The sequence below is a fragment of the Polypterus senegalus genome, chromosome 12, assembly GCF_016835505.1.
Source record: "Polypterus senegalus isolate Bchr_013 chromosome 12, ASM1683550v1, whole genome shotgun sequence".
Classification (NCBI taxonomy): Eukaryota; Metazoa; Chordata; class Cladistia; order Polypteriformes; family Polypteridae; genus Polypterus; species Polypterus senegalus.
This window is the reverse complement of record NC_053165.1, coordinates 51645885-51661935: the sequence shown is the minus strand read 5'-3', so window position 1 is coordinate 51661935 and position 16051 is coordinate 51645885. Positions and strand designations below refer to the sequence as shown.

At 38.4% G+C, this 16051-nt stretch overlaps 1 protein-coding gene across 1 annotated transcript in view; it reads left to right on the top strand.

Annotated features, from left to right (window-relative positions):
• Positions 1 to 5717: 5717 nt before the first annotated feature.
• Positions 5718 to 16051, top strand: part of LOC120540421 (glutamine-rich protein 1-like) — a 50811-nt gene continuing 40477 nt past the window's right edge. Inside the window, exon 1 of the mRNA XM_039771208.1 lies at positions 5718 to 5926. The gene's annotated coding sequence lies outside the window, so the exon portion shown is untranslated. The remainder of the gene's footprint in view (positions 5927 to 16051) is intronic.

The following is a 16051-nucleotide window of genomic DNA, read 5'->3' as shown; positions in this document are numbered from 1 at the left end:
TTTTATTTATTTTATTTTTTTTTTTGGTGGTGGAACTTTTGAGTGGGACCCTGAAACGACAGGAGATGGAAGTTAGACTTTTTTTTAGAGTTAACTACAGTAAATACTTCTAATCATCATCTTGGTCTTTGATACTGCCCAAAGTTCCATTTTGAAAATGTTTCAACCTTGACTAGGATAACTAATAAGATTTGATGTATAACTGCAAGAGGGTAGATGGGTAAATGTTGCTTTATTTGTTATTACATACACATCTCTTACTGTTATCCTCCTGATAAATGTTTAAGCAAACATCCTACACTATTAAAATGCTTACTTAGAACATTCTAAAGAAATGGTTTGCAGCCTTCCCTTTAAACAGGATGGGAGGTTTTTAACTTGTTACACTTACATTGAATGGAGTAGTCCTTATTTTTGTCTTTTTCAATGAGCATTTGTGTTTGTTTCTGATACCCTTATCTTACTCTTAACCTGTAAATGTAAGCCGTGTGAAGCACCTTTATGCTAACTGCTGGACAAAAAGACAAATTTGCAGTGCTGGGTATTTGCTCTGATGGGAATCTTAACATCTGCAACACCTTATTTCTTTGTTCCTGAAAACTCCTCTCATTAAACATTAAGAAAGAGCTTACCATAGAAGTTCCTGACCATAGCTATTCTGTCCATGTCTTTCACCACCAGTAGATATACATTGCTCCTCCTGTTTGTCACTTTCTGTAAACTAGTAAGTATTGTGCTTTTAACTGGGCTTGTTGTTTGTCTTAAAAGTATGTTCCATGAAAAACCTGTTGAGAGCAGGGAAGACACTTTGGTGGTATGACTGCACCTTTAAGAAAGCAGAAAAGCACTAGGCTTGTGTACCAACACCATGCTGATTTCTTTTAAGGTGGTCCAAGCTGGCAGTCTCTCTGCAAATGCCTTTACAAGCATTATGCACCCCTCAATGTGCTTGTGTCTCTTGTTACTTTGGAGACATTCAGCACTGTACTGACTTCCCTCAAGTATATTTATACAGAAGGGGGAATCTTTGTCTTAATACCATCTATCTGACAAACCATTTTATAGGAGACACTTAAAAGTTAGCATTGGTCTCTTCAACAACATACACTTAACTTGTTCCATTCTGACATCTGCAGCTATAGCACAGGAGCATCTCCCACAAAGGTAAGTGGAAAGCTGGCCAGAAGACGAGGGGTAACAGAGGCAATCTCACAAATTTAAAACAGTAAGTTGTAATTTCACGTTACATAAATCTATTTTATGGCACATTCCACTTAAAACAATTTATATATATATATTTCCATAAAAGAAGACTTATGCTGATGAATAAATAATGATGTAATAATTTTATTAAATTATTCCAATAAACAGTACTGTTTGTCAGCAACTGAAGAATTACAAAATGCAACAAAAATTGATAAAGTAAAACAACAGTAAAAGTCTAAAACTGTAAATGTAAAATCCTAAAATGCCATTGAGCATTGGTAATACACAGAAAATACTTGCTCCTCTAAGTCTTTAGCCTTTCGTGTCCTTGCCCTTGCAGTGCTATCTCTCAGAGCCACCTTAACTGCTCTCTCCCCAAAGTGCCAGGCTTGTGTACAGTTCAGGGGGAGGTTTCAGCAGAGTCCACATGGTGAGCACTTAAGGTGGACTGGGTCAGCCTCCAGCTCTTAAAGAGACAGGTGCTGCTCAGCACTTACTTACGGATTAGCCCTGTCTCTCCTCAAACATGGAATATGTTTCTAACAGACCTCACAGTATATTTTGAGGACAAGCATTGCACATTTTCTTGCTTGTCCTTAAATAGACAGTTGCTTGCACAGCATAGTCTCTTTCACATGTGTTCTATATGAGGATATGGAACTACAAGTGGGAAATAGATAATATTTTTCTCATTCTGACTGCTTCTTGTGATATTCGTTGACGTCACAGATTTTATAGTGTAGTAAACAATGATATTAGAGATTATCAATCCTCTGGTCAACTCTCAAAACATTCCTTTTATGAGCATCAGAACCTGATACAAATTTTACACTAATTTTGAAAATATGGAATACTTTTTCTGCTTGGTTTATTTCAAAATGAACAGAATATGAATGAGTGTTTTCTGCATGCATCAAAAAAGTAATCCTGTCCATATAGACTGAACTGACATCTAAACTGGAAAGTCAATCTAGATACATCTAATGGGTGTATAGATTTAAAGAACCCAGCTCAGGGAGGCATTGAATCTGTGACCTTGCTTGACTGTGAACGGGAAGACTTCTTGTTTCAGTAGGGCACATGGCCTCAGAAGACGACCACAAAAGGGACTTGGAAGTGGCTGCCAGTTTATGCAGCCATACTAATATAATAAGTGTTTGCTTACCAACAGCTAGGAAGCACTTAGTTGATGACTAGTTTAGCTTTATAGACAGTTCTGCTGCTAAGTATTTGGAACTACCAGATCAGACGTGTCAGCTAATGATGCTTTCCCTCATCTGCTGTTACCTGAACTCTGGGCTTGTGCCTTATGTAAAGGGAGGCTCTGCTGTAAGTTTGCTGGTCCCAGGAAGGTGGGAGAATGTGTCTATAGTTTGTTGCTGCACCAACCAAGTGTATAGGGTGACACCTCAGCACCACACTAGGACAACGTGAAGTTTTTTACTGTAGCTGGAAGCAGATCGAAAAATTCTGTTTTGCTCATTACTTGCCCATTTTAATTCACTGTCTACTAACTGCAGTAAACAATAGGAAGCACATCATGGTAACAGTCAGCACTCTGTTGGTTAACTGGAACACATTACTTCTACAGAAAATGGGGGATCAAGACATGATGACCCACTGAAGAGGTCACCTGGAAGCAAGTGGTACATGCTTAAGAGAAGACCTGTAACTCATCTTCAGTAACATTAGTAATGGTAAAGAACAGAGAACAATCCTTCAGCCTAATTATCTTGGATATATTTGAAATATAATTCCCCCAATTATGCTGGAGCAGTCCAGGAAACTCATGAAAAATCATTAGCTGTTTTTATCTAATCCCAGACCAGATGTGCAAGAGGGAGGTCTGGAGTTGTGGGCCTCTTAGTTCATTCTTTCAGATAAGTAATGTAGGTCTTGTTTCAAAATGATCACTTGCATAAAAGATATATGTACTTAAGATGCCTATGCGTATTCTTTTTAAATATTAAGTCTATAGTGTCCTCTTTTATTTGTAAAAAAAAAAAAATAAAAATAAAAAAGCAACACAATGTTTCATTGAGTCCCTGTTTTTTTGGCTTGTAATAAAGTGAAAAGACAAAACTGTAATGTGTTGCACTGAAATTTTGTGAAACTCAGTAAAATGTTTCTATGTGTTTACATTGTGGAATTCTGGCATTATTTAGGTGAAACTCTTTATATGCAACCATCAGTTGGCCAAACATACACAGGATGTCCTCAGGAGAGAATAGATACAGTAGTTCTTTAATTGTCCCAAAGGAAGTTTAACCCTGAGAAGCATTACAAATGATCAAACTTTTCAGGAATTATTAACAGGAATTGTTTGAAAGCTTACCCATTGACACAATAGCTAAAAATGTAATTTCACGTTCATCAAAATGTCAATACTACTGACAGTAAAAAGAAAACCAGTATATTTGTTCTATTTCTTAAGGATAATGAGACTGTTGTATAGATAACTTATAATTTAAACAAATGGTAACATAGCTGCACAGCAATGGACTGACTTTCCATTGTTGGTTCCTAACCTATCTACTACTGCTGACATAGACTTAGGTCTCCTTGGAGCCATACACATGGATCTGTTGAATTTTAAAAGGAACTGATAGGTGGATAGTATCATTGCTTTCAAATGGTACCTTACAATAAATTTCTAAACATTTACTTGATGAGAATAATTCAAGTATTGAAAAATAATGTCCTGTCTCTTTTTAGGTTTGCAAGAGAACATCGAAACTGAAGTTGGCACAGTCAGCATTTAAAATCATGTTCAGCTAAAAAGAAAAAAAAAAAAAAAAGAGGCTTCCTGTGAAGTTGCAAAACCACCTTTTCGACTTGTACTTAGACTCCCCTATCAGCTGACTGTTACAACAACTGTGTGGTTACACTATAGCTCATGGTCCATCCATTTGTTGACTAGATGCTGGTCATCATAGATGATTTTCTGAACCATCTGCTCTTCTGCTACGTGCTGACTATAATGCGCTGGAATTCTGCTCCATGACTCGTATGTCTCCTTTATGGGCACTGACCACTCTAGGCATTTCCATGAAATACCCATGTGTTAAGTGGACACTAATGGTCAAATATGCTGCTCTGTGACTCATATATCTGATGGAGAAAACCTTATGCTGTGGTTATACCTCTGTAACTTGATCAGTTTTCCAGAACTGTGGCACCTTTTTAACTTTGTGGGATCAACTGGGCAGTCTTCCGTGCTTATGTGTAAGTTTCAAATATAAATATCTGAATATTTCATTTGGGACAATATGTGTTCTAAACTCTTCAAATGCTAGATTTAAATTGCACTTTGTGAGCTATGTGTGTTGTCTTATGTTTTTTAAAAGTTTTTCAATTGTGATCCTTTTTTTTTTTTTTTTCCCATGACATGCTGTTTTCAAGCAAATATGCGTAGCGTTTATGGGATATATTATGGGTTTGGGGTTATGACAACTGAACTTGTGGTAATTTTACTAGTACCATATGAATCAATCCTTATTACAATATATGCAGAGAAGCACTAGTGTTTCTTTAAAAATATTAGAAAACATGAATATTATCTTAGGAAAATTTCTTCACCCATCACTTATGGGTAATTGGCAAGTGTTAAGTAAAATATATATATATATATATATATATATATATATATATATATATATACATTGTCATTTTAGATATGGGTGAAGATTAAAGAATGTTTAAAACTTCAGACTATTTAAAAACCCTTAAAATAACAACTGCTGAGTAAACCAACCACTATAACCCTAATATGCATGGTTCTGTACAACACCATTGTCTGACTGACTTTTTCATCACCGCTGTATATATACTGTATACACCTTCAGCCTCAAAATTACCCTGACTAATTTTTGCCAAAAAGATCACACCCTCTAATGTTTATTTTCCCAAGTGACATCCAAGGATTGCCACATCCTTAATTTCACAGCTGAATGGAATATCTGAGAAACTACAACAACATCTGGCATATGGAACTGTAATTTCCTTCGCAGATTTTGGTATAGGGATATCTTTCTATTGAAAGTTGCCATTTTCCTAAGAGGGGTGCGTAAGAAAATCTAGAAGAGAAAATGGTAAAAGCTGCTAAAATAAAAGTGTTACCCTGTAATATAATCTCTTGCGGAGATTTACAGTAACATTTCCAGTTGAATTCCGTTAAGATTCCCGTAATGCTGGGTTACACTTACCTCTTCGATCCCAGCAGGGCAAACTGGTAAACTGACACCACTTCTGTATGAACGCCACCTATGTTCGCATAATAAGCTTCAATGCCCCAAACCCTGCACATCACTGAAATTTATTTTCGGCATATGCAGGTTCACATTGACCACTCCTTAAACTGAATTGCCAATCTGTGAACTTTACGACAATTGGGGACACTTATTGACAGTTTTCCTGGTTGTCTGTCTGGCAGACACCTGCACTGCAGGAGCCCTTTAAGGAACGCGTTAAACCTCCCACCCGTTCCTCCGCCATAGTCTCGCGAGAGGAGATCGCGGCTTCGCGATTGGTTGAGAGGGGGGTTGAATGTAAGATGGCGCTCATCGAGATCTGAGGAGAAAAAGGAAAAAAGACAGAAGAAACCTTTTCTAGGCGCTTCCCCGACACAGCCAGAGAATCGCGCTCCCCGTCGGCACCTTGCTTGGAGCGGTGCGGCGAGAGTGGAGAGGAGAGGGAAGCGGCCAGGCCGATATTCAGTGGGGTAAGCCCAGGTTGTTGTGTGGCGCTCGGGCGGGAGTCCAGGCAGCTACTGAGGCAGAGAAATATAGAATGCCTTCTTCTCCTCCTCTCTAAGGGGGACTGGCAATGAACACCTCAGTGTGTCGAATGATGCCGACAGCAGTGGCATGCAGAAACGTATGCCGAGGCCGAGAAGCCTTAACTCCTCCGTTGTCGTATGGCGAGCCGGGCACGCGCAAGAGGGGCATTCTCTTGGCGGCGGGGACGCGCCCGGTGGGCAGAGAAAGGCCTCGTGGGCGCGCGCGAACCTATCACCGGTGCTTCTTTTGGAGCCGACCCAGTTAGAATAACGTTTAACAGTACAATCTTTTTGTCTGTGCCTGCATGGGGACCAGGTCATGGTTTTACTTGGAATGAGAGCGAAGATGTGTTTGGCATCGGTTAACGGTGTCTGCCAGTGTTAGATTTGCGTTGGTGACACCTTTAACGCAGGGAGCCGTTAGTCTTTGTGGGTAATGTCATCAGTATTTGTTCAATGAATGACTCGGTAGGTTTACCTAACATACAGTACATGATTTAATGTAGTTCATTTAACAGCAAACCCAATAACAATGACCACAGCATCAATAGAATAAATAATCTCTATTTAACATTTACATGGCATTTTTCATGATGGACACGGTGAGTTTGCACAGAGGTACTTATTTAGTTTTCATCAGTTGTCTTGATGAAAAGGGGCGATGAAATCTGATGGATAACTATTCCATATTCAGTAGACCAGATATAAGATTGTCTAGGTGGTTAGTCGACTCTTCAAATGAAGGTGGACTGTATTAAAACTTAGAGAGTCTGGTTAGTGAATTTCCCCTTGGGATTAATAAAGTATCTATATGAATAGACGATAATGTAGTACATTCATTTGAAGTATGGGAAGAGCCACCATTGCTGAAAAATGTCTTCCTATTCTAGACCTACGTTTTCCTGATTTAAAACACTTTATTGTAAGGAAGATATACAGTAGCTGATAGTGTATTCTTGATATATTAATTTTTTAAAAACCTAAGTTGCCAAAGCAATACTGACTTTGCAGGCACTTATTTGTAAACTGGTAATGAATGAGCTTGGGTAAGTTGTTTGGCTTGTAATGCTAAACTCTTGAAGTAATTGGCAGTTTACTTGTGTAAAGAATAGCAGGTACAGTTGTATTGAGGAATGGGTGGTGTCTACCTGACTTTTCCCTTTCATGCAATCCCAAATGATGCTTGTATGTGCAGTTACTAATTAGATTATATCCACTTGGATAAGGATATTTTATTATACAAAAATAAATCTGTTGCTTCTGTATGAGCAACATCTTTGAGATGCGAATAATTTAGTCAGTAAGGTTAATAAATAATATTGCTGTATTTTTCATTATGATCAAATTGTCGACTTTTAGAAAGATAACCAAATGATAAATTTTGCCATTCTGTAATGGAGTTTCAGTTTCCACAGACTTGCCATCAGTTCCCATACACATCTCTTGACATATCCTGCCTGTTTATATTCAAGAAATATTGACAATACCAGAATAATTGCTCTTTGTTCCCATTTCTCATATGTCTCTTGACATATTCTGTCTTTTTATATAGCACCTGGAATTTTGGGACAATACCAAAATATTGCATTCATCCATGTTACATCCTGTGTTTTAGTGGTAATATAATCTAATACATTTGCAGCACAAATTTCATTTGAGCAAGTTCCTGTTCTGTATGTGGTGTTCTAGGAGATGGGCTTTTTGTTTTCTTCTTTACTTACACCGTTACAGAAAATGGATTGGCAGGCCATTTATTTCTGATAAGTGCTGGTGAACACAAGGAAGATTAGTAGACACTTTGAAATGTAGAGAACAACCAAAAACTTATTGTATATTAAGTATTGCTGTTTTGATACGCAGTGTCAAAGTAGATAAAATGGAGTCAGTGGGCTGGTAATTAAAAGTTCAGTCAGTTAGTTACTTGTGCGTTTAATGCTGTTCCCTGTGAATACTAAGATTTGCAGTGGCTTGTGTACAGTTCACATGTAAAGTTAACTTTGTGATAGTGCAGCTTTTTAGCAACACTGACAGAATAAGTCACTTAGTATACCTGAGATTTAAAGGTACTCTACAAGTTTAGTGACCTTGTTTTATTGTGTATATAGCTGTGCATGTTTTCCTGATTGCTACTTTTAAGTGTTAGTCATCTTTAGGGTATTGGTGCTACTTTTTGCCTTTGGGATAATATAATTGTTCAGTAAACATTTATGCAAGTTTCTAAAATGACAAATCTTAATGGTCACGGACACAAAGTTGCCTAAGAAGTCCATGGTTGAGTGCAGTAAGAATCGATATTAGTCATGTAACATGTAGTTAAAGAAATTGTTGCCAGTATCTTTATAGCAATTTGAGTAAAAGCAACAGCAACTATTAAACATACTGCCATATTGTATATCATTATTGCATTTGAAAATGAAAAAGCTAATCTGTTTTCATTTTTTTTTTCTCTGCTGTTTCTTTTTTCCTACTTTTCCCTACTTTATTTTTCTAGTTATTTAATGGTGATCAGGCAAATTGACGAGTCATTGAATTGATACCTTCAGCAGTGTAAACTGCATTAAAGTTAATCTGGAACACCTTGCCCCATTATATGTATAAGATGGAACTCTGTAATTATAAAGCAGTGTCCACTCTTCAGAAAAGATTGAAGTTTCAGAAGTAATCTTTTGATATTTGGTCAAATTTGTAGTATGCTTATTCTATTAAATTAAACAAAGGAGGCTGCTGGGATACACTGCAGCTCCCACTGGCATTAATTTAGTTTGAGCAGATTTGATAGTATGTGTTTTTGTATGTGTAATAAATAAATAAATAAATATATATATATATATTATAAAAAGAGAGAGATATAGATTTAAAAGGCGCTATATAATAGATTGAAAATATAAAAATGGATAGATAGATAAATAGATAAAAAAAATATAATCATGTTTTACCCAAATTAGTTTTGTTAGCAAGTTTTGTGACATTGAACTCAATCAAATTTATTGCTAAACAATGCAAATGCACACAGATACGATCTTTTCTGTAACTTGCCTAAAATCATGTGGGGAGACATGGACTTAACACTGCACTCTTATTAAAAAAAAAAATCTTGGAAAGAGACGAGATGTGATTTTTTTCAGTGAGACACTTTCATGTCCCATGAGATGAGTCTTTGTGCCAAGAGATTTAACCACGCTCGGGGCTGGAAATAAAACAAACCGTAGATGACAAAGTAGAATATCATAAAGAATTGAAAAATGTGGTCGTTGTACACATGCAGTGCAGGTTAGAGAAAATGGAAGTATGAAAATTTGAAAGTTTCAAAAAAAGGATAGCAAAGATCGCATTAGTGCAAACAAACGGAAATTATTACTCTGTGAAATAATGGAACAACGAAAAGAGATCATATATATTGTTCGGATTTAAACTTTAATTCAGAGACTTGTAGACTGCATAATTTGTGTTGCTATTGGGGGGGAAAAAAAGTAATGTTTCTTCCTAATGAAGAGGCGTATCTGCGAGAATTAAAAGATTTGTTGTTTGGTGAAAGTACAATCCCATGAGGGAAATAATTTCTCATTTGTGTTAATGCTATTGTCAGACACTTTTCTTGTAGAGAGAGAAAGAAGCGATATTCACTCACGGGCAGTTAGTTATACGTTGCGTTGTCACGATGTAATTTCAAACACGGAATCGAAATTAAATGCGGTATTGAGGGATATATGGTAAAAGCAAAAAGAGTGAATATGTGGACATACAGTATCTCACAAAAGTGAGTACACCCCTCACATTTTTGTAAATATTTTATTATATCTTTTCATAGGACAACACTGAAGATATGACACTTTGATACAATGTAAAGTTGTCAGTGTACAGCTTGTATAACAGTGTAAATTTGCTGTCCTCTCAAAATAACTCAACACACAGCCATTAATGTCTGAACCGCTGGCAACAAAAGTGAGTACACCCCTAAGTGAAAAATGTCCAAGTTGTGCCCAATTAGCCATTTTTCCTCCCCGGTGTCATGTGACTCATTAGTGTTACAAAGTCGCAGGTGTGTTTAAATTTGGTGTTATCGCTCTCACACTATCTTATACTGGTCACTGGTGGTTCAACATGGCACCTCATGGCAAAGAACTCTCTGAGGATCTGAAAAAAAGAATTGTTGCTCTACATAAAGATGGCCTAGGCCATAAGAAGATTGCCAGCACCCTGAAACTGAGCTGCAGCACGGTGGCCAAGCCAATACAGTGGTTTTACAGGGCAGGTTCCACTCAGAACAGGCCTCTCCATGGTCAACCAAAGAAGTTGAGTGCATGTGCTCAACGACATATCCAGAGGTTGTCTTTTGAAAATAGACGTATGAGTGCTGCCAGCATTGATGCAGAGGTTGGGGGGGGGTCAGCCTGTCAGCGCTCAGACCATACGCCGCACACTGCATCAAATTGGTCTGTGTGGCTGTCATGCCAGAAGGAAGTCTCTTCTAAAGATGATGTACAAGAAAGCCCGCAAACAGTTTGCTGAAGACAAGCAGACTAAGGACATGGATTACTGGAACCATATCCTATGGTCTGATAAGACCAAGATAAACTTATTTTGTTCTGATGGTGTCAAGCGTGTGTGGCAGCAACCAGGTGAGGAGTACAAAGACAAGTGTGTCTTCCCTACAGTCCAGCATGGTGGTTAGAGTGTTGTGGTTTGGGGCTGCATGAGTGCTACAGTTCATTGAGGGAACCATGAATGCCAACATGTACTGTGACATACTGAGTAGAGCATGATCCCCTCCTTTCAGAATCTGGGCAGCAGGGCAGTATTCCAACGTAACGACCCCAAAAACACATCCAAGGCGACCACTGCTTTGCTAAAGAAACTGAGGGTAAAGGTGCTGGACTGGCCAGGCATGTCTCCAGGCCTAAACCCTATTGAGCAGCTGTGGGGCATCCTCAAACAGAAGGTGGAGGAGCGCAAGGTCTCTAACATCCACCAGCTCCGTGATGTTGTCATGGAGGAGTGGAAGAGGATTCCAATGGGAACCTGTGAAGCTCTAGTGAGCTCCATGCCCAAGAAAGTTAAGCCAGTGCTGGAAAATAATGGTGGCCACACAAAATATTGACACTTTGGACCCAATTTTGACATTTTTCACTTAGGGGTGTACTCGCTTTTTTTGCCAGCGGATTAGACATTAATGGCTGTGTGAGTTATTTTGAGGGGACAGCAAATTTACACTGTTATACAAGCTGTACACTGACTACATTGTATCAAAGTGTCATATCTTCAGTGTTGTCCCATGAAAAGATATAATAAAATATTTACAAAAATGTGAGGGGCGTACTCATTTTGTGAAATACTGTATGTGATATGGCAGAAGAGCGCTACACGAGATGCAGATCACATGGCACACCAGCAGTAGCAAGCCAGCGTCTGATTGAGCAAAGAGTAGGGGGAAAAAAAAAAACTATTTCCCATTGTATCACCGTTTAAGAGGGGGTTTTGGAGGAGCAACTGCGTTTCCTTGGGGTGCATTCAGCCCCCCTCTTCACAACGCGAGCAGCAGAGACGTGAAGTGGCTGGTGCGTAGCGCATGCTGGCGTTTGGTTGGCGAGCAGGGGGTAAGCCCCCTTGTGTTTGTGTGTGTGTATGTATGTATGTATGTATGTATGTATATCTTTTTTTTTCTCTTTAAGCCTTATTTTCTTAGGCTAGTTGATAATTTCAGATCAGGTTTGTGCGAGTTGGCCCCCTGATGAATTGGTACCCAGTAAAGGGCTGCTTCCTGCCTTCACCCATTTCTGCCTAATAGGCTCCACTATCCAGTCCGAATTGGCTTAGGCCAGTTTTTGAGACTAAATTTACTCTGCTTCTCCTATTAAAATGCACCCTCCTGGAAATCAACACAAACCTCTGACTGCATTCATATGTGTATTCGGAGTAACTGTGGCTGCCGTAATACTCAATTTTCAATGATTAACTTATCTATCTCTGTCTATTCCCCTGCCCCCAACACATGCTATTCTAGTATTTTTTTATTATTACTGTTTGCCACTTCTAGTAAGAGAGGAGCATGTTTACTGGCTTAACTGATCTGTTTTATATTGTGACAGGCTTTAGCTGATCTTAAAGTGATATTTTTCATTGATTTTCCACAAGTCAGAAGCCTCCTTTGGCAGTAACAGACATTGGGCAAGATCAGATTTCTGTATTTGAAGGAAAGTCTCAAGTAAATTTTCGTTTAGCTAAAAAAAAAAAAGCTCATTAAAAGTTTGGTTAAAATGGGCACTGTATGTTGGTATTGTGGCATCATACTTCAGGAAAGCTGCAATATTCTCTATGTGTTTAGTGTGATGTGGATACTAAAGTTACCGTTTCCAATTAAAAATGGTAGTACGAGTTAGCGTGTCCTGTAGTTGTATGCGATTGCATCAAATAATGTTTCCTGTACAAACTCATTTAACACTTGTCACTTTATTCTACAGCCAAGGTCATATATTGTTAGATATAGCACAGTACTTTATACTCTAGTTTTCTGTATTGTTGAACTACTGTTTGGTTAATTGTACCATGCATTGTTAGTCGATGGTTGTATTATGTGAGGTACACATTCAAATAAGAATTTCATTATATTTGCACACTGTGCGGTGTATAGAACGATTAGGCTTTAATTGATTTGATTAAAAAGCGAATGGTGGTACTGATGAAGCGAAATTTTTCCACAGCTGCTTTTCATATCAGTGTTTAGTAGGCAAGATTGGATGAGTTAGGTATTCTTCAAGTACTGCCAAAAAGAGCATTGAAAATATCTCAACAAACTGTAGAAGCTGAGAAAAAAAACAAAACTTATTACACACAGGTTTGAAACTGCTACACCTGCAGAAATGCAATAGTTTCAGGGTACAAGTGGGGCTGGTGGAAGAAGTTGCTAGTTACTGTTTATGGACTGGATCATCTAATTCTTTTTCAAGTCTCAGCACTGTTGTTATTTTGCACAGAGCATTTAAAAATTAAATATATAAGCATACAGTCACTATAAGCGCTTGATGTTGGCACAATATCATCTTAGGTTTTGGTATACTGCGCGCCTGCGGTGAAGCTGCTTTCATGGCCCAACGTCGAATTCTGTGCCGGATTAAGCATTACGAACACTTACAGGATTTATCCACGTTGAAACACCATTGAGACCGGCAGAATACAAGACCAGCAGGTTAGTTTCTTTTCACTGTTCCTCCACTCGACTATTTTTAGTATTACCGGAAAATGTAATTTGTTTCGCTGTTGTATCAGAACTGGACTTTCAGGTGCGCCAACCCATCCCCGGTCTGTGGGGTTATTTGGGGCGGGTCTCAGACAGAGCGCGCTCGTGCGCGTTCACGGTAAATTTTGTCGCGCGCGTACACGCCTCACCGATCTGCCTCTCTTCCATAGCTGCCGCCTATTGCGCTTGTTAGTTAGGCAACCACACCACAGGAAAGTCCGTGGATTTTATAGGGCCGGGCCAAACCACATGCGACTCGCTCTTTTTGTTTGTCGGCAGCCTGTTCATTGTGTGTACCGTTTAGCTACTGGGAAAGAATGACATAATTCGTATACTCTTATAAACGGATGTTATTTTATGAACAACGGAGACTGCGGAGACTTGTTTATTAGTATATAGCGCCGTGCATGCATGTGGCCTCCATAAAGCCTGCTCAAATATCGCGTTCGTTTTCTATATATGGGCGGAAAACCTCTTTATTCCTTAGGGTATTGTATGGACAAGGACACATTGTTTATTAGATGCGTTTCATTGGTGTAAAGCACAATTATTGAGGTGATCGTTACTCCAGAGTACGTTACTGTGCAAATAACACTGGGGATCTTTAGGCCCAATTTGAACTCTCTTTGACAATTTCATGTCAAGTGCGACACTTTGTTTCTGCATAGAGTGTAAAATGTCACATACTTAACAGTTTTTGTTTTTGGTTCCTTAGCTGTTTTGTCCTATGATGCTAGAATGGTACTGTGTCTGGTTTGAATATCCAACCCCACTGCCCGATGAGAGTCTTCCTAGAGGCTGCTGCTGCGGACTGATCTGACAATAGCTGGTACAAGATTTGCTAGCGCTGGGAGTTAACCGTGTAGTTGCAAGTCTGGGACCTTAAGACATTCAACATATGAATATGGGAAAAATAATACCAGAGCATTGTGAAGATAATTTATCACAAAAGGTTTGGGATAAGGGCTTCTCAGAGGTCTTAATCTCACCCCTTTAACTTGTTGGCCTCTGGCTGTATGTGGCTTTATGGCTATATAAAAAGTACATTTGAACTTGGACCCTTGTAGTTACGAACTTGATCCATAATGTATCAGGATAGGGGACCCCCAAGTTCAGTCCTGCATGACCACAGTGGAAAAAGGCTTTCATTTCAACCACTTTCAGAAAAAGGAGTGGGCTATTAATGTCTCAACAGTCTGATTCTTTAGCTGGCCTTTTTTCAGTTTTTATTGTGCATTGAGACACATGCTGTACTATGATGTTTGTATTGAGAAGGAATTTGAAAATGTGTTTTCTTTAACAGTTTTAAACCCTTTCTTTTCATTCAAAAATGCAAATTTCTGAATTTTGTTTGCATGTAAATATATTAGCAAATATTTCTGAATGCATAAGGAGAGACGGAAAAGGCTAATTTAAACAACTATTTATTTGTGGAACTGGTTGGAATGAAAACCCGTAGCCACAGTGGTATCACAGGACCTGTACTGGGAATGTTTCCACTACGGTATCACTGCCATTTTAAATGATTTCTGAACATGTTGATTGTCTTGCACGCTGACCAGATAAGTTTTTTTTAATATGCCTTTATTCGTTTGCATTTGGATATGTGTTGACTTTTTTCTCAATATTTATACTTAATTTGGCTTGTATATAATGCAATAAAAATTCCATCTTTGTAGAATAGTAATACTGAAACAATTGCAGCAAAAAGTCACACAAAGAATACATTGAATACAACACATGCATATACAATTATATACATGAACTCATACAATATTTGGTTTAAGACTGACCACTCAGTAACATTGCATTCCTTGTATAGAAACGGCCTATGTTGGTGTGAATGTGACTGATCCTGTGCCATATCCTCGGAAGGGTTAAAAGCAACTGTGCAGGATGGCTGTTGTCTTTTATTAATACTTTATGTCTTTCTTTACATATAGAGTAAGTATTGTTTTCATGGAAAAAAAGTTGACGTAGGGTTTTCAGTGGAAAATTTTTTGTAAATGTCCATGTGTTTGTGGTAAATATTTTTTGGATAAAGTAGCATAAGAATCAATGAGCCAATTCTTGTGTGGACAAGTTGTACTTGTTAAGTCTTAACCAAGCTTTGGGTGATTTCCAGCCATTCGGCATTGAGATTTTAACACCAGTTTCAACAATGGGCAAATCTCTTCTCAAAGTTCATAAAATTTGCCATTTGCCTTTAAGACCTTGAATTAAATCCATAGCACAAGCTTTGAACTTTTAATGTTAATAGTTTCCAACACAATACTAGTCGCAGCAGTTAAACTGACATATTAGTTACATTTTATGCTTTTATCATCTTACTAGAAACCAGAGTGTGTGCAGTACTTACTGCACAGTGAACTGACCTTTTGAACTGTTTATATTTTAAAATAAATTTAATAACTGGATGGATCGGGACGCTCGGACACAAAATATTTTCTATCTGTAATGGCACACTGTAATTGTGCAGTGAATACACTTGACTTGAGCATTCCTAGTTTTCATCCTTTTTCTCTGTACGTTTAGCATTCATTTGCTCAGAGGTTCATGCGCCTGCTGTTTCCTGAGCAGCTCTTCTCATCTCCACCCTAGCGGCCCGCTGCTTCTCTTTTTTCGTCGGCATCTTTTCGCATTAAAACTGATTAAGTCAGTGTTTGTGTTGCAATTACTTAGTACGTTTTCTTTCATTTTTCACTTAAGATGGCACTCGGGTGTTTAATCTGCTTCAAGAATGATTTATGATATCAAGAGGTAGAGGAAGTGATGGTGAAGGTGGTAGGGATGAGAACGGCGCCCGTACACATGCGCCGCACAGCCGCCCTGCT